The sequence below is a fragment of the Oryctolagus cuniculus genome, chromosome 1 (genome assembly GCF_051225735.1).
Source record: "Oryctolagus cuniculus isolate XC-2025 breed Fujian yellow rabbit chromosome 1, ASM5122573v1, whole genome shotgun sequence".
NCBI classification, from domain to species: domain Eukaryota; kingdom Metazoa; phylum Chordata; class Mammalia; order Lagomorpha; family Leporidae; genus Oryctolagus; species Oryctolagus cuniculus.
This window is the reverse complement of record NC_142867.1, coordinates 94,768,405-94,790,343: the sequence shown is the minus strand read 5'-3', so window position 1 is coordinate 94,790,343 and position 21,939 is coordinate 94,768,405. Positions and strand designations below refer to the sequence as shown.

The 21,939-nt window shown below is 42.9% G+C and overlaps 2 pseudogenes; one reads left to right on the top strand and one right to left on the bottom strand.

Moving 5' to 3' along the window:
* Positions 1-1,603: 1,603 nt before the first annotated feature.
* Positions 1,604-3,304, bottom strand: LOC100338790 (folylpolyglutamate synthase, mitochondrial pseudogene; annotated as a pseudogene).
* A 279-nt stretch (positions 3,305-3,583) lies between these two features.
* Positions 3,584-4,182, top strand: LOC100339039 (mediator of RNA polymerase II transcription subunit 8 pseudogene; annotated as a pseudogene).
* The last annotated feature ends 17,757 nt before the right edge of the window (positions 4,183-21,939 follow it).

Below are 21,939 nucleotides of genomic sequence, written 5' to 3'. Positions count from 1 at the left end.
TACTTACCTCCTGTCACTTATCTCCTCCTTTATTCACTGCTCTTCAGCCACTCTGGTCTCTTATTTTTCTTCAAGACATGTCAAGCTCATTCCACCCTCATTGTCTTTTGCAATTTCTGTTCCTCCTCAGAGCCCACTTGCCCTGGTTCTCCACCCAGCTGCCTCCTCCTGACTCTTACCTCACTCAGCCACACACCAGCCACCCTGTCCCACAACATTCTGTTCTATTTATTACTCTATGAATGGAGTCATTCATTGTATACTTGAATGTAGGTTCTGTGGTGTCAGAACCTGGGTCTGTCTATCTCACACTGGAGCCTTAGCACATTGCACAGGGTTGGCACACATTAAACATTCCATTAATGAGTTGTGCATGAGGAAACCAGATTTCTGGTCCTAGATCTGTTACTGAGCAGCTGTGAGCTCTTGAACATCAGCTTTCTCATCTGTAAAAATATGAAGCTATTTTCCAATCATTTTTCCCAAACCATCTAAGAGGTCCCCATAGATAGTGTTAGGGTGGGGAAGTAATGTAAGGAGGCCTGGTTGAGAAGCCTCTGGTACTGTCCCATCTAATGGTACTGTCCATTCCCTCACTAAGTATACTTTTATTTAGTTGTAAATATTGGATTTTCACTTAAAATTTCATTTGCAGAAGGGTGCTCCCATGAAAATTAAAAATATTTGATAATTTTAAAATAACTGATCTGACCCTTTCCATCGTAAATGATGAGTGTGTCTAAAGCAGAACTCATCCTTTCCATCCTCTAACAAACCAACTTAAAGCCCATTTATTACCATTTTTGGTTTTATCACATAAATTTAGAACTTCAGAATTATTTTTGACAGTTCCTCTTTCCTCCCCCACTGAGTACAGTAAATTACCCAATTGCCTTCCTCATCAACGCCTTATTTCCATTCCCATTGTCTGAGTCCTGGGCCAAGACCAGATATCCTCTTTTCTGGACCATTGCAATAGGCTGCACACTGTCCTCCCTGCCTCCTCTCCCCCCAAAATTACTAATTGGTACAGTCTTTTTTTAAAAAAGATTTATTCATTTGAAAGACAGAGTTGCAGAGAGAGAGAGAGAAAGAGAGTTAGAAGCTTCTTCCAGGTGTCTCACATTGGTGCATGGGTCCAAGCACTTGGACACAGGGAACTGGATGGGGAGTCCAACAGCTGGAACTTGAACCAGAGCTCATATTAGAAGAAGGTGGTGGCTTTACCCGCTATGGCACAGGGCTGGCTCCCTAATTGATACTTTCTCCTGCGGAGTTTAAACCCAAGATTTGAGGGAATCCACAGGTATTAGAGCAGAAATGAGTGAGGATAAACAGCGAGGGGTGGGGGGGGGGGCAGAAGCCATGAGTCAGGAGTTATAAGGGGATAGAAACCAGCAAGCAGAGAAAAGAGGAAGGGGGAAGGGGAGCCATTGGCAGCAAAGATAGAAGTGGGAGTGGGGATGGAGAGTGGCTGTGTCACTTGGACAGACACCTGCTGCTGCATCTGCCTCTTTCAGGAAACATTCCTTCCTTCATCACACTGCACCCAGGTCGTCTGGCTTTTTTTTTTTTTTTTTTTTTTTTGCAATACACTGTGACACTTCAATCCGGGAGCGGTCATTTTTACAACACTATGTCAAACTTTTTTTTAAAACATGAAACAGTAAAAAAAAAAATGCGTTTTTTTTTAAAACTCAGATATAGAACAAGGATCCCTCAAAATGTTTGTGGAAAATGGAATTAAAATAGCAGATGATTGTGGTGCAAAGAATCTGAGCTCCATGCAGTTGGTAACAATGTACATCTCCCACAAACAATACCTTCCTGGCTGGGACCTCTTCCAGGACAGCAGCTGCGCTCTGCCCTGCCCACTGGCCTCTTTTATCTGCTTCGTTCAAAAGAAAAAAACCTGGGTGAGAACCAGGACTCGGCTCTAACAACCATCCGCGGGCTGGAACTGCGTGTTGAATATTCTTCCAGAGAATTCTGGACACGACACAAAACCTGCATCGCCGGTGAGCGACCCCTCGGTCAGGTTGGGGCAGAAGACGGCATAGTCAAATTGGCAGGGCTGCAGCACCTTCAGCAGGGCCGCTGGGTCCCGGTCCCCGGTGGAGTTGAAGAACAGCACTCGCACTTCAGGGCCAGTGCTCTGCCTCTCCCGTTGCCGCAGCGCCGCGAGGAGGAACCACCGCACGCAGGCCTGCACGCTGCTGGTGGTGTGCGCACCGTCCAGGTACCAGGTGAGGGGCCCCCGCCGCAACACCTGCGTGCGACCCAGCCACTCCGTGTCCCAAAGCCCATGGCGCATGCGGGCTGTGGGCTGGAACGCGGGAGCCAGGGGCAGCTGCGGCACGACGCCGGGCCTGGACAAGCCATCAGCTCCCCGACATCCTGGTGGTCTTGCTGCTGCAGCCAGCAGTAGGCCAGCTGCAAGGCCAAGGCAGCATTGGATCGCTGGTGCTCCCCCTCCAGCCCCAGGCTCAGCGGCGGCCCGCCGTCCTCCAAGGCTTCCAGCGGCAGGCACAGATAGAGAGGACACGAGATCTGCTGGGCTCGATCCCGCAGCACCGCCAGGGGCCCGTCCGGCTGCAGCACAGTGAAGGCCGGGACACCACGCTTGAAGATGCCCCCCTTCTGCCAGGCAATCTTCTCCATCGTGTCCCCCAGGATGCTGGTGTGGTCGCACACCACCGGCTTCCTGGTGATGTTGGTGCAGTCGTAGGCCCCGCCGATGCCCACTTCCACCACGGCCAGGTCCACCTTCTCTTGGAGGAACACGTGGAAGGCCATGAGCGTGAGGAAGCGGAAGTAGGCAGGCATGGAGACATAGCTGCCATCCTTGGTCTCTTCCAGCCGCTGGTAGAGGCGCCAGAAGTGCTTGGTGAAGAGCTTGTGGCTGATGGGCTGCCCGTTGATGCAGATCCGCTCGCGCACCTGCACCAGGTGAGGGGAGCTAAAGAAGCCCGTCTTCAGCCCATAGTTTCGGAGGATGCGTTCAGTGAAGGCACAGCTAGAGCCCTTCCCCTTGGTCCCGGTGACGTGGATGATGTTCAGGCGGTCGAGGTCCTCCACCTGCAGGCCGCTCCGTGCCAGGTACAGCGCCATGGCTTCCAGCTGTGTCTGGGGGTCCCCCCGTTGGCGCTTCGCCTGCTCCGGTAGCTGGCGTTGGTCTGCAGGGTGTTGAGCATGCGCATGGCATCCTGATACTCCATGCCCGGCTCCTGGGGAGCCGGCCGCGCGCTCAACTCCCGCCGCGCTGCGACCTCTGTCCTGTGTCTTGGCTTTTGATCCATTTTGTATCTTTTGGGACCCTGTGAGTACAAGCAATAGACATTGCTGCTGGTTAAGGATTCTTGGTAGGTCACAGAATTGAAAGAAAATGCGGAGGGAGAGCAGCTTGAGGCATCATTAAATGCACTGCTGAGCCAAGTGGCAGAGCTGAAGAACTCCCTGGGAAGCTTCATTTACAAGCTGGAGCATGATAGGCTAAGCTGGCCCTCTGTCCAGGACAGTTTTGCCTTGCTCTCTGGGTGGTTGAACACTCTGAACAAGGTTGTGAAGCGTGAAAAGACACCACTGCCCTGCACCCAGGTCACCATCCCTCTGGTGTTATCCCCAGACCGAGAGCATGATCTCATGAGGCAGACTGAAGGACGGGTGCTTATCTTCAGCCATCAGGTGGTCCCTGACCATCTAAGAACCAAGCCTGACCCTGAGGTTGAAGAGAAAGAGAAGCAACTTAAGACACATGCTGCCTGCATTGGTGCTGATGCAGCTCAGAAGCAGATCCAGAGCTTGAATACAATGTGCTCAAACCTTCTGGAGAAAATCAGCAAAGAGGAGCAAGAATCAGAGAGTGGAGGTCTCTGGCCAAACAAGCGGACATTTAACCCCGCAGACACCAATGCCCTGGTGGCAGCTGTTGCCTTTGGGAAGGGGCTGTCCAATTGGAGACCTTCAGGCAGCAGTGGTCCTGGCCAGCCAGGTCAGCCAGGAGCTGGGGCCATCCTTGCAGGAGCCTTGGGACTACAACAGGTGCAGATGGCAGGAGCTCCAGGCCAGCAGCAGCCAATGCTTAATGGAGTGCAAATGGCTCAAGCAGGTCAACCAGGGAAAAAGCCAAGTGGAATAAAAACCAATATCAAGTCAGCTTCAATGTAACCCTACCAGCGGTGAGTGTGGCCAGCAACCTCCATTCCCAGGTGCTCTTTGCAGAATTGGGCAGTGAAATTATCCTTTATTCAAGACTCACCTAATTGGGTACAATAAAAAGAACATGGGCTTTCTTTTTTTCTTTTTCCTTTTCAAGATTGATTTATTTATTTGAAAGGCATAGTTACAGAGAGGCAGAGAGAGAAAGAGGTCTTTCATCTGTTGGTTCACTCTCCAAATGGTCGCAATGGTTGGAGCTGTGCTGATCTGAAGCCAGGAGCCAGGAGCTGTTTCCAGGTCTCCCACGTGGGTGCAGGGGCCCAAGGACTTGGGTCATCTTCCACTGCTTTTCCAGACCATAGCAGAGAGATGGATTGGAAGTGGAGCAGCCAGGGCTAGAACTGGTGCCCATATGGGATGCTGGCACTGCAAGCGGCAGCTTTACCCACTTCCTCACAGAGCCGACTCCTAGAATATGGGCTTTCAGCAATAGATCAATTGCAGCACCACTGCTGACTATGTGGGCCTTGACCAAGTGAACTAACTTTTAGGAACCTGTTTTATCATTTGTAGATGGTAATAATACCTACCTCATAGGATTATTGTAAGGATCAAAATGAGAAGATGAATTAAAACTACATAGTGTATGAAATAATACATATTTAGGGGCCAGCGCCGTGGCTCACTTGGTTAATCCTCTCCCTGTGGCGCCAGCATCCCATATGGGCACTGGGTTCTAGTCCCAGTTGCTCCTCTTCCAGGTCAGCTCTCTGCTGTGGCCCGGGAAGGCAGTGGAGGATGGCCCAAGTGCTTGGGCCCTGCACCCCATGGGAGACCAAGAGGAAGCACCTGGCTCCTGGCTTCAGTTCAGCATAGCTCCGGCCATTGCAGCCATTTGGGGGGTGAACCAACGGAAGGAAGACCTTTCTCACTCTCTCACTGTCTAACTCTATCTGTCAAATAAGAAAAAAAATACATATTCAATAAATAAGTTTCTACAGTCAAAAAAAGAAAAGCTACACCCCTAGATTTCAGGAAGGATTCAGGTGCACAATCAGGAGCAAGAATCCAGATGTCCTCTGAGTCATCTCTGGGAACGATGCTTCATAGCTGCCTGTATCTTCTATTTCTCCACACAGGAGTGAATTCCAGGAACACGGTTGAGGTCTCTTGACAGACATCTGTTATTGGTCATCCATGATGGGAACGTGTCAGGTCTGAACTGGATAATCCCACAGCACAGTGACCCTGTTGGATAAAAAAGAGAGGTCCTTCAGCATAAACTCAGAGGCTTTAACTATAAGAGAACTTCTATAAACAAGCAAATGAAACAAAACAAAACAAAATCAGGGTTTTATTAAGAATGTTGCATATGTAAGATTATTTACAAAGTTGTTTTTGTCTCCATCTAAAAGGAGGCAAGTAAAGTATTTTCCCCTTGAGGGCAGGGTTTCCACTTTACTTCTATCTCATTCTTTAGTAATCACAACATTATTATTATTGGTGTCTAATGATTAAATTAAAATGCATTTGAGTGACAAAGAGAGAAAGGGAGAGAGAGAGTGAGAGCAAGAGAGCATCCTCCTATCTACTCGTTCACTCCTCAAATGCCTGCAATGGCTAGGACTGGGCCAGGCTAAAACCAGGAGCCAGGACTTGCCCAGGTCTTCCACATGTGTGGCAGAAACCCAAATATTTGAGACATCACCATGGTTTCCAGCATCTAAACTAATAAGAACCTGGAGTTAGCACACTAATGTAAGGCAAGGATGTCTTAACCGCTAGACCAAACACCCACACAAAATAGCTGATATTTTCTAAGCACACACAGTGAGCCACATATTATACTGAGTATCTTACATCATAATCTCATCTGATCTTACCAGCAGATAGCTATAGTACTTTTATCAATAAACTCCTTTTATAGAAGAATAAAACTCAGCTCAAAGAAGTTAAAAACTTTCGAGAAAAACACAGCCAGTAAAAAAATAAAACCAGAGTTTAAACTGATCTGTGTAACTTTAAAGTCCAGGCACTTAACTACTCTACTTAGAAACTTCACAGTATGCAAATGATTGACACTTATTTCTAGTAAAAATAGTTTCCGTGCTTATTCAAAAGATCTTTTACTATTTCATGGAGTCCTGGACATAGCTACAACCTAACAAAGCTGAAGAAGAACTAGAGGAAAACTACTGAGACAGCAGAAAAATGGCGGTGGAAAGAAAGCCTGAAAAATAATATGCCCTTCAATGTGAAAATTTTTGAATTATGTGATCAAGTCAACCTGAACGTTCATGGACTAAGGGGCTTCTCAGGTTATGGAAAATAATTGAACTGCACATGAGAACTTTTTGTAGACTGGAAGGTGCCATGTTAAAGAGGGCATGGTAATTTTTACTCTAACACATAGATTGAGCTGTAAGTAAAACCAACAAGTGTTAAGTAAAGTTCCACTCACATGTGGGTTAAGGTACTTTAAGGCCACACCACCTTCTCTGGCAGTTGGAGGTCGATGGAGTTCTCTCTATAACCTAACCCCGCTGACTGGACTGGAGGTAATGAGCTTGCTTGACTTTGTCATCCTCATGTTCTTAGAATGTGACTCCCTCATACTCAGCAGACTCATAGAATGGCGGATGTCCTAAACAGCACTCTGGCCTCAGAATCAGCCCGATCTGGCTGAAAAGCCCATGAGAGTATTTCAGGCATGGAAAGCCAAAACACTCTGGCAAAAAAAAAAAAAAAAAAAAAAAAAAAAAAAAAAACAAACACCTAAATGAAAGATCTCTGTGAGTGAGATCCCAGTGGAAAGAACAGGTCTTCAAAGAAGGAGGTACCTTTCTCTGAAGGGAGGAGAGAACCTCCACTTTGACTATGACCTTGTCTAAACAAGATAAGAGTCGGAGAACTCAAGGGGCTTCCATAGCCTTGGAAACTCATGACTGGAGCATGGGGAGATTACTGAGACCATAAACAAGAGTGTCAATTTGTAAAGTCAACAACAGGAGTCACTGTGCACTTACTCCTCATGTAGGATCTCTGTCCTTAGCGTGCTGTATATTGAGACTTAATGCTATAACGAGTACTCAAACAGTATATTTCACTCTGTGTTTCTATGGGGGTGCAAACTGTTGAAAGCTTTACTTAATGTATACTAAACTGATCTTCTGTAAAAAAAAAAAAAAAAAGAAGAAGAAATGATCAATTCCCAACTTGACTCTTACTGGGATTAAACATGACAATAGGTCTGATCTGATTTCATCATCATTTAAAAAATCATCTATTATTTTTCACTTTATGTTTCTGTGTGGGAGCAAACTGTTGAAATCTTTACTTAATGTATGCTAAACTGATCTTCTGTATATAAAGAGAATCGAAAATGAATCTTGATGTGAATGGAAGGGGAGAGGGAGTGGGAGAGGGGAGGGTTGCAGGTGGGAGGGACGTTATGGGGGTGAAGCCATTGTAATCCATAAGCTGTACTTTGGAGATTTATATTCATTAAATAAAAGTTAAAAAAAAAAAAAAGAATGTGACTCCCTCACCACCCTGCCAGGAAGTGAAACTGCCAGCCTTTTCAAGCTACTTCTGGACACAGCCATGGTAGGACAAGTGTGTGTGAAGACATCGAGTGAGTCATTCATGTTCCTAGAATGCAATCCATGGGAGGAACATGAGGACATGCTGAGCAAAACTGAGCCGAGACGAATGGAATGCTGTTGGGTATCTACTTGGCCCTGTTCTGTGTACTGACAGAGTCATGGTCACACCTCATTATGGGTCCCATTGAGGGGACCACAGTAAAGGGTGCCCCATATGGAAGGATTACCCGCAATTAGAAAACATGGCGTTCCAAAGGAGGGGAGTTGCTTCCATGAAAGTCAGTGGTTTCGCCATCTTGGCTGAACTGTCATTAGCATTTGGGCTCTCCTTCTATCGACAGGGAAATGAAATCTTCATTTCTCTCCTTTCATTCTGTGCAACATTTTTAATAAACTTTCAAATTGTAATGTGTTTCTTGAATGGGCCCTTATTAAAAGTGCAGATTCCGTGGGGCCGACATTTTGACAGAGTGGCTAAGCTGCTGCTTGCAATACCAGCATTTCATATCAGAGTTCCAGTTCTATTCCCAGCTGTTTCACATCTGATTCAGCTTTCTGCCAAAGTGCCTGGGAAGTAGCAGATGAGACCCTCAAGTTCTTGGGCCCTTGCCATCCATGTGAGAAACCCAGATGATGCCACAAGCACTTCAGTCTTGCTACTCATATGGGAAACTCAGATGGAGTTCCTGGTTCCTGGCTTTGGCCTGTCTCAAACCTGCAGCCATTTGGGGAGTGAAATAGCAGGTGGAAGGTCTCTCTCTCTCTCTCTCTCTCTCTCTTTCTCTATCATCCTTCCTTTCAAATAAACAAATAACTATTTTTTAAAATGCAGATTCCAGGTTATATCCTTAGAGATTCTGACCCAGTGAGTGCTGGCAGACCACACAGAGACACCTGCTTGCATGTTGCCTTGTTGACCTCTTGAACTTCACTCCTTTTATCTTCTCTGCCGCCCTGACTACATCATAAGTCTTTGAGATTGGGGGATGCGTCTTTTCTTTCTCCAACAGCCTAAAGGTACGCTTCACCTAAAATAATAATCTGGCGGATCTATTTACAATATACATGGGAGTTGCTGGTTAACTAGAAGTGAACAGAAGCTATTCCTTCACACATATCTAGCTTCTGAATTTTCAGGGTGATTTTGAATGGGAAAGAATTATCTTCCAGGAAGAAAAAAACTGATCAGATAAGATATACATAAAGTCTTCCAGTACAAATTCATATAGATGATTCAAAAAACCACTGCAAAAAAGACTATAGAATTTGAAATCCTTTTTTGTTTTCCAGGAGATATTTTTAGTCAGTTCATTTTGCTTAGATCATTAACTGTAACAGATCAAAATATTGCTTCCTCTTGCTCTATACTTTGTTTTTTTAAAAGATTTTTATTTATTTATTTGAGAGGTAGAGTTACAGACAGTGAGAGGGAGAGACAGAGAGGTCTTCCATCGCTTGTTCACACCCCAAATTGCCACAACAGCCAGAGCTGCGCTGATCCAAAGCCAGGAGCCAGGAGCTGCTTCCTGGTCTCCTGTGTGGGTGCAGGGGCCCAAGCACTTGGGCCATCTTCCACTGCTTTCCCAGGCCTCAGCAGAGAGCTGGATCAGAAGAGGAGCAGCCAGGACTAGAACTGGTGCCCATATGGGATGCCGGAGCTGAAGGCAGAGAATCAACCTGTGCCACAGTGCCGGCCCCTGCTCTATACTTTGGACAAATCCATTACTTTCTTTTACTAATAATTTACTAAAAATTACAAATTATTTCTAAGTTAGTCAAAAATGCAAACATACATCAAACATCAAAATCACCCAGTGGTCTTGGACTTTTGTTTGGGAAAGAGTCAAATGTGGCAACTTGCTCCTTATTCAACAACATGTCACTTTCTTGCTTAAAACTCAATTATTCCTATTCATGCTTAGAGTTTTCCTCAGATTCCTCAATTTTGCTTACAATTATCCACCAGATCTTACACAGGCATCCACCTACTCCCCTAGCCCCACCTCTCTCAGTTGGCCCTCCATTCTCCCGCCTCCCCAGCCCATTCCATCAATCCAGCTTTCTTTCAATTCCTTGAAGATGCCATCCTCTTTGTTTTTGGCCATGGTATACATCATTCTTCGAAAGCCAATTCACTCCTTCTTTAAACTTCAAATCTCATTGTAAGTGTAACTCCACCTGAGAAGACTTCCACGATCCCAGGTTTAGGATAGGTGCAAGCATTCTCCTTTTGGCGTTATAATTGCCTATTCTCTTTTCTATATTTCACCAAGACTGTAATTCAGTGTATAGAACAGAAAATGAAAGCCTTATTTATGTGTGAGTGTAATCTTATTTACACATGGATATAAGCAAGCTGAGTAGGAGAGATATCTCCTTTGTTACGATCTAGTGCATGAAATTGGGTGCTTTCTGGTGGTGGTGACAGGGAAACCCTGGTCAATGGAAGTCCACAGTGAGGACACCTACAGCATGAGGAGGACAGGTCGAAGCTCTGCAAATACACCGCCAACAGCATCCTCCAAATAGGACAGTCAGGCTCTATACTTTAGAATATCATACATATCGGCCAGCGCCGTGGCTCAATAGGCTAATCCTCCCCCTTGCGGCGCCAGCACACCGGGTTCTAATCCCGGTTGGGGTGCTGGATTCTGTCCTGGTTGCCCCTCTTCCAGGCCAGCTCTCTGCTATGGCCCAGGAGTGCGGTGGAGGATGGCCCAAGTGCTTGGGCCCTGCACCCGCATGGGAGACCAGGAGAAGCACCTGGCTCCTGGCTTCGGATCAGCGCAGTGCGCCGGCCGCAGCACGCCGGCCGCGGCAGCCACTGGAGGGTGAACCAACGGCAAAGGAAGACCTTTCTCTCTGTCTCTCTCTCTCTCACTGTCCACTCTGCCTGTCAAAAAAAAAAAAAAAAGAAAAGAAAAGAAAAGAAAAGAATATCATACATATCAAAAACACTGAAAGCATACTTCATTTTTTTCCCCAAAGATCTTTGACAATAGAAACTGTAATCTTTTTTAATGATATGTTTATTTAAGAGGGGAGAAAGAGAGAGAGGGGAGAGAGAGAGAGAGAGAGAGAGAGCAAGAGCGAGCTACTGGTTCACTCCCCAGATGGTGGCAACAGCCAGAGCTGTGCCAGTCTGGTTCACTCCCCAGATGGTGGCAACAGCCAGGGCTGTGCCAGTCCAAAATCAAGAGCCTGAAACACCTTCCAGATCCCCCTCATTGGTGACAGGGGCCCAGGTAGTCTGGCCTCCCTCCACTGCTTTCTCCAGGTGCATTAGCCAAGAGCTGAATAGGAAGTGGGACAGCCACGACTCTAACTGGCACTCAGATAGGATTCTGGCGTTACAGGTGGCAGCTTAACCCACTGTACTATAGCACCAGTCCCTGAAAACATACTTTCTTTCTATTCAATACCACAAGAAGAATTTTTTAAAGAATTTACCACCTTGGTGAGTGAAGAGCATTAAGTAAGAATGCACAAGCTGAACTGGCTGTTAGTGCAAACAACGTTGAGTGTGGCAGTGTGGGTCTGTGGATTATGGGAGAGTCAACTTGTTAGAGTAGGCAAACAGCTACATGTGAGTGGAGCCCCATTGTCTTGTAAGGTTCTAAGTACTTTCCATCTCATAAGAACTCAATAGCTACAAGGTTGGACAATATTCCACATAAGGCAGCCACATTACAAATATTGTTACCTTAATTAACCCAGGGCTCATCGTAATATCATTAACATTGTGAATGTGGTTATGACTTGTACTTCCAAAATCACCATGACAGTTCTGAAAGAACCTTGTTAGGGAAGGAATAGTAGGCACCCAACTCCAGAAGAACCCTGCATTATTCCTAGAACTCTACTCCCTATCTCATGGATAGCCCACCCCATCATTATAAGATTATCAAGATTATAAATTTCCTCAGACATTCTGGGAAGATGCTTCCCCCACCATCACCACCCCAGCCTGTCCTCTCTCCTCCTGAGAGAGTACTTTCACTTTAAGAAACTTTGCTTGTTCTATTCAATACTGACACATCCTAAAATTGTCTCTGGTGGCAGCATCACATAGAGTGGGTGTCTGTGCAGATGCAATAGCTTTGTTCCCTTGCTCCTCTCTGTTGGGATCACATAATTTGAAGGGTTTCTTAGACCTACATAGAAATCTGAAGTCAGAAAAGCAAAGCATTGCAGGAGGTGACTTATAAGTCCTTATAATTTTTAAGTTCTCATTCTAGGTTTGATCTGGGCCAGATGTGCCATCATGTCCTAACCACAGCCCAGCTTCCAGACGGCCTGCCTTACCACATCCATGCTTAGCCTTACTGGCTTTTGGCCTGGAGGTTGGGAATTGGAGAATGGGTGGGATGTAGTGGAGGGATGTGGTGAATGGGAAGGGAGGGAGGAATCTACACAACATTGGCCTCCAATCTGCGAGGGCCACATCTAGGTCATAAGCAGCAGGACTTTGAGAGAGAGTAAGAGCTGAGTTATGAGCATTACTTAGTATGTAATTTCTAAATATTTAAACAGCTAGCAAGTGAAGTTCCACTTGGATCCTTACCATCTTCTTCTCCCGAGTTTTCAGCATAGCCTTGCACCCAGTCTTACTTCATAGTCAAAGGTTCTTGTGCTAATTGACTCCTTAAAAATGGGCATGGTTACTCCCTACTTTAACTTTTTATTCAAGGAGTAACTTAACTTTTTATTTCATAAAGTGGAATAATTGACTACTAAGAATGATATATATTTAAAGCATATAACTCAATGTTTTGATATACTTATATATTGAGAATTGATCACTCCAATCTAACTAATTAACATGTCTATCACACCTCACATAGCTACTATTTCCTTCCTTCCAGAAATCTTCCTCCCTCCCTCCTTCCCTCTCTCCCTCCCTCCTTCCCTCCCTCCCTCCCTTCCTCCCTCCCTCCCTCCTTTCCTTTCCTCCTCCTCTTCTTATTTTGGGGCTGAGAGCACTTAAGGTCTATAATATTTCAAGTGTACAATTCAGAATGGTTAATTGTAACCAGCATGCTGTCGGTTACATCTCTGGAACTCATGCATCTTGCATCACAGAGACTAGGTACCTTTGACCAATCTTTCCTTATTTCCCCTTCCCTCACCCCAGGAAAACATCATTCAACTCACAGCTCTTATGAGTTTGACTTTTTAAGATACCATATGTAAGTGAGATCACATAGTACCTGTCTTTCTGTGTCTGACTTATTTCATGTAGCATAATATCCTTCATGTTCATTCACATTGTCACAAATGGCAGGATTTCCTTCTGCTTTTCCACTGGGAGTGTGTCCATACATATATGTACCACATTTTCTACATCCATTAGTCCTTTAACAGATTCTTAGGCTGATTCCATACATCAACAATTGTGAATAATGTTGCAATGAATATGGGAGTGTAGACATTTTCTCAATATTCAGATATTACTTCCTTTGGATATATATCCATAGGGAGAACTCAACTTTTATTTTTTTAAGGTTTATTTATTTATTTGAAAGTCAGAGTTACACACACACACAGAGAGAAGGAGAGGCAGAGAGAGAGAGAGAGGTCTTCCATCCACTGGTTTACTCCCCAAATTGGCCGCAATGGCCGGAGCTTTGTCAATCTGAAGCCAGGAGCCAGGAGCTTCTTCTGTGTCTTCTTTGCAGGTGCAGGGGCCCAAGCACTTGGGCCATCTTCTACTGCTTTCCCAGGCCATAGCAGAGAGCTGGATCAGAAGTGGAGCAGCCGGGACTCTAACTGGCATGCATTTGGGATGCCAGCACTGCAGGCGGCGGCTTTACCTGCTATGTCACAGCACCGGCCTCAGAACTCAACTTTTAAAGTGTGCTTGTACTGGCTTTCCCTCCTACTCACATTAACACAGCTTGTATGAGAGGATTCAATGTGTTGAACAACCACACTTGAATATAATGCGTTTCTGTTGGGCAGACCATTTATGTCCATGTTCCAGAGACCATTTGCCAGTCCCTGCGTGTGATGTGTGAGACATTGCTTTGTGAACTTATTATCTGTGGTCCCAGTAGCAGTTCATGTTGTGCCTGTCAGCATGGTGAATTCTGATGAGGAAGGCACTCTGGGCAATGTCTCTGAAGAAGCTGCAAGCAGAGGAGGTACTCAGAGCTCCCTGTCCAGTAATGCTTGTTCCTTGTACTTCTATCCAGGTCACTGAATGGTACTTTTGCTCTAATTTTTTTAAAAAACTCACTATCAGCTATGTTCATTCCTACCTCAAATATCTAAAATATGAGACTATAAGTTAATTAATTCCAAATTTCCTGCAAAAGAGGAAGAAAAATAAGAACCCTTTGAACTTTAATGCATGACTTAGAGCTTACAGTATTTAGAAAGATGTGGTCAGCTAATTTTGCTGTAAATTACTATGGTTTCAGCAATACCTCATGTGTCTGGGAATGGTTTCACTTCCTCTACAATGATCAGTAATAGTCACAAAAAATTAAGACAGTGCGAAAAAAACCTGTGTCTATATATAGACAACAGATCAGCTCCTTTTCATTACACAACAGTTTGGGGCAATTTTAGTGACTATTTTTGTATAACCTGCATAGAAGTTTAGTTTTCATGCTTCTATAATATAGTTATTAAACTGACCCATATACTGGAATGACAATGTTTTAGTCTGTTTGGTCACATAGATCTATTTATTACTTATAATGCTAAGTAGTATGTATAACTCTGAATATTGTGCTATGCTTAGAAGTAAGCCAATAAGTTCGCCTCAGTCTTTACTCTGTGCTTGACTTTGGCTTCTTACTACCTTCTCTCCCAATAGAAGCAGCAGGATTGGCTAAAAGGTTTCCCCAGGACCTTGGATAATTATGGTTCCTGGCTTCCTTCATCCAGTCCTACAAATTATGAATGTGGTGTCAAAAGCTACTCTACAAATGACCTGTCTCAAAGTCCTTATTTCATGTTGAGAAAAGAAGAAGAAATAGACAAAAAAAGTAAAGTTTGTTTCTCTTCTATACAGGAGGATTCAAGTTGTTAGAATCAGTGTGAGTTTCAAATATTGGATTTTACAAATGTGGTTATTCACTGGAACCAGCCAGGACTTGAATCAGTGCCCATATGGGATGCCAGCATTGCAGGTGGCAGCTTAACCTGTTATGCTACAATGCTGGACCCAATGTAATTCATTTCTACAAAAAATAGCATATTTTTTATGCAAAGAAAATTCTATATATCCTTTTGATAATCCCCCCTTCCTTATGAGTTTGCTTTAAGAAATCAAATTTGGCTCATTGTACTGAGGGACACTAGAACTTATCCAGCCTCTTTCTATGCCTCAGCTTAACTTTCCTAGCCTCTAGTAATCATCATTCTAAGTTCAAATATAGGATTTTTTTTCTAAACTTCCACATATCAGAGAAAGCACATGGTATAGAAGGAACAAGTTCTAGTGTTCCACAGTATAGTAGGGTGAACATAGTTCACACTGGGGTATTATACACTATGCAAAGAACAAGAAGAAAGGAGGTGGTAGTTTCCAAATGCAAAGAAAAAGTAAGGCCATGGAAAAGCTAGTTGCCTGCCTTTATTGGTTTATGTTGTGTATATATGTTGAAATCTTGTACAGTACCAAATAGAGATGTACAAGTACAATAAGTTACAATTTTTATTTTTCTCATTCAATCACTTCTCTCTTTCATCCATCTGTTTGTCCTTCCTTTCTTTAAATGTTCCCTGTCATTCACCTTTATAGTTCTGTTTAAAAAAAGATTCATCTATTCATTTGAAAGGCAGACAGTGCTCAGATGTACAGTTGAGTAAAGATAATCTCTTCAAAAAATAGTGCTGGCAAAACTGGATACGTAAGAATGAAATAGACCTATGTCTCTCACCATATACAAAAATCAACTCAAAATGGATCAAAGACCTAAACTTAAGACCTAAGATTATGAAGTTGCTGTAAGAAAATGTAGGCGAAACACTTTAAGACATTGGTATAGAGGATAACTTCTTGGAAAAGACACCCAAAGCACAGGCAACAAAAGCAAAACTAAGCAAAGGGAACTATATCAAACTCAGAAGGTTTTGTACAACAAAGGAAATGATCAAGAGTGAACAAACAGCCAACAGAATGGGAACATATATTTGCAAATTAACTATTGGACAAATGATTAATAACCTAAGTATATTAACAACTTAAAAAACTCAATGACAACAACAACAAAAAACTAGTACAGTTGAAAAATGGGCAAAGGACTTCTACAGACAGTTCTCAAAAGAAGAAATACAAATGACCAACAAGTATATGAAAAAATGCTCAACCTCACTAGCAATCAAGAAAATGCAAATCAAAATCACAATGAGATATCACCTCACCACTGTCAGAACAGTTAAAATCCAAAAACACAGAGAGTTATAAATGCTGGGGAGGATGTAGAGAAAGGGGAAGACATATTACTGTTGGTGGAAATGTAAATTAGTACAGACACTGTGGAAAATTGTATAGAGATTTCTTCTTTAAAAAACTAGAAATAGACATTCCATATGATCCAGAAATCCTACTACTGGGTTTATATCCAAAAGACTTGAACACAATGTGTCAAGAAGATACCTGCACCACCATGTTTATAGTAGTACTGTTCATAATAGTCAAAATTTAGAACCAATCATAATCTTATACAGTTAATGAACCGAATGAAACTGATTCTCCATTCTCCATCCTCTGCTTTATCTTGAGGTAAGACAAAAATCTATTCTTATTTTCAAGATAGAGTTTTAAGTGTTCATAAATTTCTAGAACACATTCAAGAAAATCATGTCTTTAATTTTGAATGTTGTCTCTCTTCAACTTAAACATAAAGTTTCAACTTAAACATAAAGTTTCAACAGATTTTATATTGGCATTCATCATCTGGTCAAACTCTTCACATGTTCTTCAAATGCAAGATTCCCAGCACTTTCTGCATTTACCAAACAAGGCATGGAATTAGCAGATTCAATTAGGATCTCTTTCTTCCTTGCCACATGAGAATTCCAGTCACCATTTGGATTGAGTTTACAAGATGGGCAAATATTGGTGTTTGTTGGCCTGGTTCTCTTAATCATAGAGATGTAAAAGAGAAACTGAGATCATGAGGAGACTGGCTGTTGTTGACTGTGGGGCATTGCCATCTGCCTTGTTGGTGGCATTGGTGTCATTGGTTGGACTGGGGCAGCTGGAGCATTCTGGGAGTTATTTGACATTGCCATAATGGTTGTTTGATTTGTATATATCTGAATGGGTGGAGCAGTGCCAGAAGCAGCTGTCCTACCCATGTCCTCTTCATTGGTATGTGGTACATCACACAGGATGCTGAGTATGTGAGCATCAGTACTGCGCAGGCACAAATGAGGTCTATCAAAAATTTTAAATAGAGGTAGGCAGTGTGGCCTGGGGTTTAAACAACTATTTGGGATGTCCACACCCCATATCAGAGTGCCTGAGATTGAGTCTTACCTCCACTTCCAATCCAGTTTCCTGTTAATACAGCAGAGAGGCAGTGAATAATGGCCCAAGAGCTTGAGTTCCTTCCACTACCATTGGCGACCCAGATGGAGTTCCTGGTTCCTGGTTTAACTGTATCCCAGCCCTGGTTGTTGTGGGCATTTAGAGAGTGAATCAGCAGATGGAAGATCTCTCTCATTCTGTCCCTCCCTTTCTCTATCAATCTGCCTTTCAAATAAATTAGTAAATCTTAAAAATTAAACAAAATGATTTTTAAAAAAATTGATCATTCCTCCAGGTAATGCATTGTGTGACTGAAAATTACTTGATAAAATTTAAGCAGTTCCTAAACAGCATGGCTGTGACACAAGCTTAAGAGTCCTTCTCTTCTCTTTTTCTTTGAAGTATGCCTCTGGGTATAGGACTGCACTGTGAGAACCTCTTGTCTTTTTTTTTTCCCTACAGCCTGGCTCCTCTCCCACTAACTACTACTACTACTACTACTACTACTACTACTACTACTACTTCTTTTTTAAGATTTATCTTACTTTATTTGAAAGGCAGAGTTACAGAGAGAGAGATAGAGAGCTTCCATCTGCTGGTTCCCTCCCCAAATGGCCACATTTGTTCTGGCCTGGGCCAGGTCAAAACCAGGAGCCTGGAACTCTATCTGGGTCTCCCATATGGGTGGCAGGGACCCAAGGACTTGGGCCATCTTCTGCTGCTTTCCCAGGTGCATTAGCAGGGAGATAGATAGGTAGCGGAGCAGCTGAGACTTGAACTGGCATGCAAAATGGATGCCGGCATCACAAGTGGTAGCTTAACTTGTTGAGTCATAGCACTGGTCCCTCTCACTAACTTCTGGAAGGTCTTATGCAATTCAAATTGTGCTTAAGTTAGCAAAGCTCCAGGATTCCTTTTTACTGCTTTACAACAAGACTTAGAGACGGTCTCTTCTAAATTATAAAACCCAGAAGATGACTTAGATTCATTGAGCCATAGACTTTTTGACAGAATTGATTTCCTTCTTTTTCATTCTTGCTCCTCTTGGGTGAGAAGGTAGGTGCTGTAGTTCAGATATAATTTCAGAGTGTCCTCGAGGGTACATGTGCTGGAAGCTTGGTCTCCAGTAGAAATGTTCAGAGGCAGTGGACCACTTAAGAGGTGAGGCCTAGCCGGTTCTAGTCTTGGCTGCTTCACTTCCGATCCAGCTCTCTGCTATGGCCTGGGAAACAGTAGAAGATGCCCCAAGTCCTTGGGCTCCTGCACCCACATGGGAGACTTGTAAGAAGCCCCTGGCTCCTGGCTCCTGGCTTCAGATCAGCACAGCTCCGGCCCTTGTGGCCATCTGGGGAGTGAACCAGCAGATGGAAGACCTCTTACTCTCTCTATGCCTCTGCCTCTCTTTGTAACTCTTTCAAATAAATAAAAATAATTTTTTTTTCTTTTTTTAACTTTTATTTAGTAAATATAAATTTCCAAAGTACAGTTTATGGATTACAGTGGCTCCCCCCCCATAACTTCCCTCCCACTCGCAACCCTCCCATCTCCCACTCCCTCTCCCATTCCATTCACATCAAGATTCATTTTCAATTATCTTTATATACAGAAGATTGATTTAGTATATATTAAGTAAAGATTTCATCAGTTTGCACCCACACAGAAACACAAAGTGTAAAATACTGTTTGAGTACTAGTTATAGCATTAATTCACATTGGACAACACATTAAGGACAGAGATCCCACATGAGGAGTAAGTACACAGTGACTAAAAAAAAAAAATGTTTTCTAAAAAAAAAAAAAAAAGAGGTGAGGTCTAATGGGAGGTGATTAGGTCTTTAAGAGGAATTAATGCTTTTCTTAATGAATTCTTAATTTTCTTAGGGAATTCTTAATCGCTTGCAAAGTCCCTTGAGACTGGTGATTGTAGCTGAATCTGACATGTCCCCTGAATGTCTTTTTCTTCCAGTCTTTCATGTGATTGCTTCTGCAATGCTCCTGCCATTGTGATGCCATCTGTACCAAGGCCCTCACCAGAACTAAGTGAATGCTGGCACTATGCTCTCGAACCCCCAGGACTGTAAGCTTAGTAGACCTGTTTAAAAGTATACAGCCCTAGGTATCCTGTGATAGCAACAGAACATGAACCAAGACAATGGTTTCTTGATTTGTTGGTTTTTTAGTGTAGTATTATATAAGTTCTACCTTGAAATAGTCAAAATTAGCAAAAGTTGTCTTCATTTTGTGTATTCTGCATCTGAAGAGTGACCTGATGTTAGGAGAACCTGACACTTCATTTCCAGTAGCATTAGGTCCCACCAGGGATTCATGGAGCAACACAGAGGGCATGAGGAGAAAAGTGCCTGGATGCTGGGAGGGATCTGATGATGCTTTTGCTTCTGAAGGAAGTTTCAATCACACAGAAAGGTGACTGGATAGAAGGAATATTTTAAGCCAGTGGTTCTTAAACTTTAACTTGTACCACAAAACACAGATTGCTGGATCTGCAGCCTTCTGTGTAGAGTCACTGGAGAATTGACATTTCCAACACATTTTTAGGTGATGTTAATTGCTGCTGATCTACAGACCATACTATGAGAACCCCTGTTTTATGCTAATCTTCCTTTAAAAAATGAGTAGCCATGAATGCCTAATAGAAGACATTCTTTTGGATGGTCAACTGAACCTCTGTGAACACCGAGATACTATTGTCATAACTCAGGGGTTACACATTGCAATAAAGTCTTTATCCTTCCCTTAAAATCCTTTAATCTGTGCTCAAATACCTAGGCTGTTGAAATCTAATTTAAACCATTTGATTGAAAAATGGCACAGAACTGTACATTCTATGATTCCTTCATATAAAGTTGCAAATCTGGAAAAATAGTATAGATAGATCGATATCAGAATAATCTTGACCTTTTGAGGATTATCACCTGTGGAGGGAAAACAAGAAAGGCTTTTGGGAGGCTTGAAATACCGTATTTTGATTTGAGAGTGGTTGCACAGGTATGATGTTGAATTTTAGCTGGATGCTGAAGATTCGTATATTTCACTGTATACATGGAGAATGGAATTAAAAGATATAGGTACTAGCAAAGACTTCTTAGAAAATACCCCAAAAGCACAGGTAGTCAAAACCAAAATTAACATTTGGGATTGCATCAAATTGAGAAGTTTCTGTACTTCAAAAGAAACAGTCAGGAGAGTGAAGAGGCAACCAACAGAATGGGAAAAAATATTTGCAAACTATGCAACAGATAAAGGGTTGATAACCAGAATCTACAAAGAAATCAAGAAACTCCACAACATCAAAACAAACAACCCACTTAAGAGATGGGCCAAGGACCTCAATAGACATTTTTCAAAAGAGGAAATCCAAATGGCCAACAGACACATGAAAAAATGTTCAAGATCACTAGCAATCAGGGAAATGCAAATCAAAACCACAATGAGGTTTCACCTCACCCCGTTAGAATGGCTCACATTCAGAAATTTACCAACAACAGATGCTGGAGAGGATGTGGAGAAAAAGGGACACTAACCCACTGTTGGTGGGAATGCAAACTGGTTAAGCCACTATGGAAGTCAGTCTGGAGATTCCTCAGAAACCTGAATATAACCCTACCATTCAACCCAGCCATCCCACTCCTTGGAATTTACCCAAAGGAAATGAAATTGGCAAACAAACAAGCTGTCTGCACATTAATGTTTATTGCAGCTCAATTCACAATAGCTAAGACCTGGAACCAACCCAAATGCCCATCAACAGTAGACTGGATAAAGAAATTATGGGACATGTACTCTATAGAATACTATACAGCAGTCAAAAACAACGAAACCCGGTCATTTGCAACAAGATGGAGGAATTTGGAACACATCATGCTGAGTGAATTAAGCCAGTCCCAAAGGGACAAATATCATATGTTCTCCCTGATCGGTGACAACTAACTGAACACCAAAGGGGAAACTTGTTGAAGTGAAATGGACACTATGAGAAACAGTGACCTGATCAGCATTGTCCTGACTGTTGATGTACAATGTAATACTTTATCCATTTTAGTATTTTGTTTTGTTCTAGTACTATTGGTTGAACTCTTTAATTAACACACAATTATTCTTAGGTGTTTAAATTTTAACTGAAAAGTGATCCCTGTTAGGAATTTGGAGAACATTATGCTGAGTGAAATAAGCCAGTCCCAAAGAGCCAAATACCATATGTTCTCCCTGATCGGTGACAACTAACCGAGCACCAAAAAGGAAACCTGTTAAAGTGAAATGAACACTATGAGAAATGGTGACTTGATCAGCCCTTGCCCTGACTATTGATGAACAACTTAATACTTTATCCCTCTTAATATTTTTTTTGTTCTACTTAAAACTTTTGGTTGAGTACTGTAATCAATACACAGTTATTCTCAAGTGTTGAAACTGAACTGAAAAGTGATTGCTGTTAAATATAAGAGTGGGAATAAGAGAGGGAAGAGATGTGCAATTCGGGACATGCTCAAGCTGACTTACCTCAAACGGTAGAGTTAGAAACATACCAGGGGATTCGAATTCAATCCCATCGAGGTGGCATGTACCAATGCCATCTCACTAGTCCCGGTGATCAATTTCTGTTCACAATTGATCATAATGATAGGACTAAGAGCCAAAGGGAGCACATAAACAAGACTAGTGTCTGCAAAT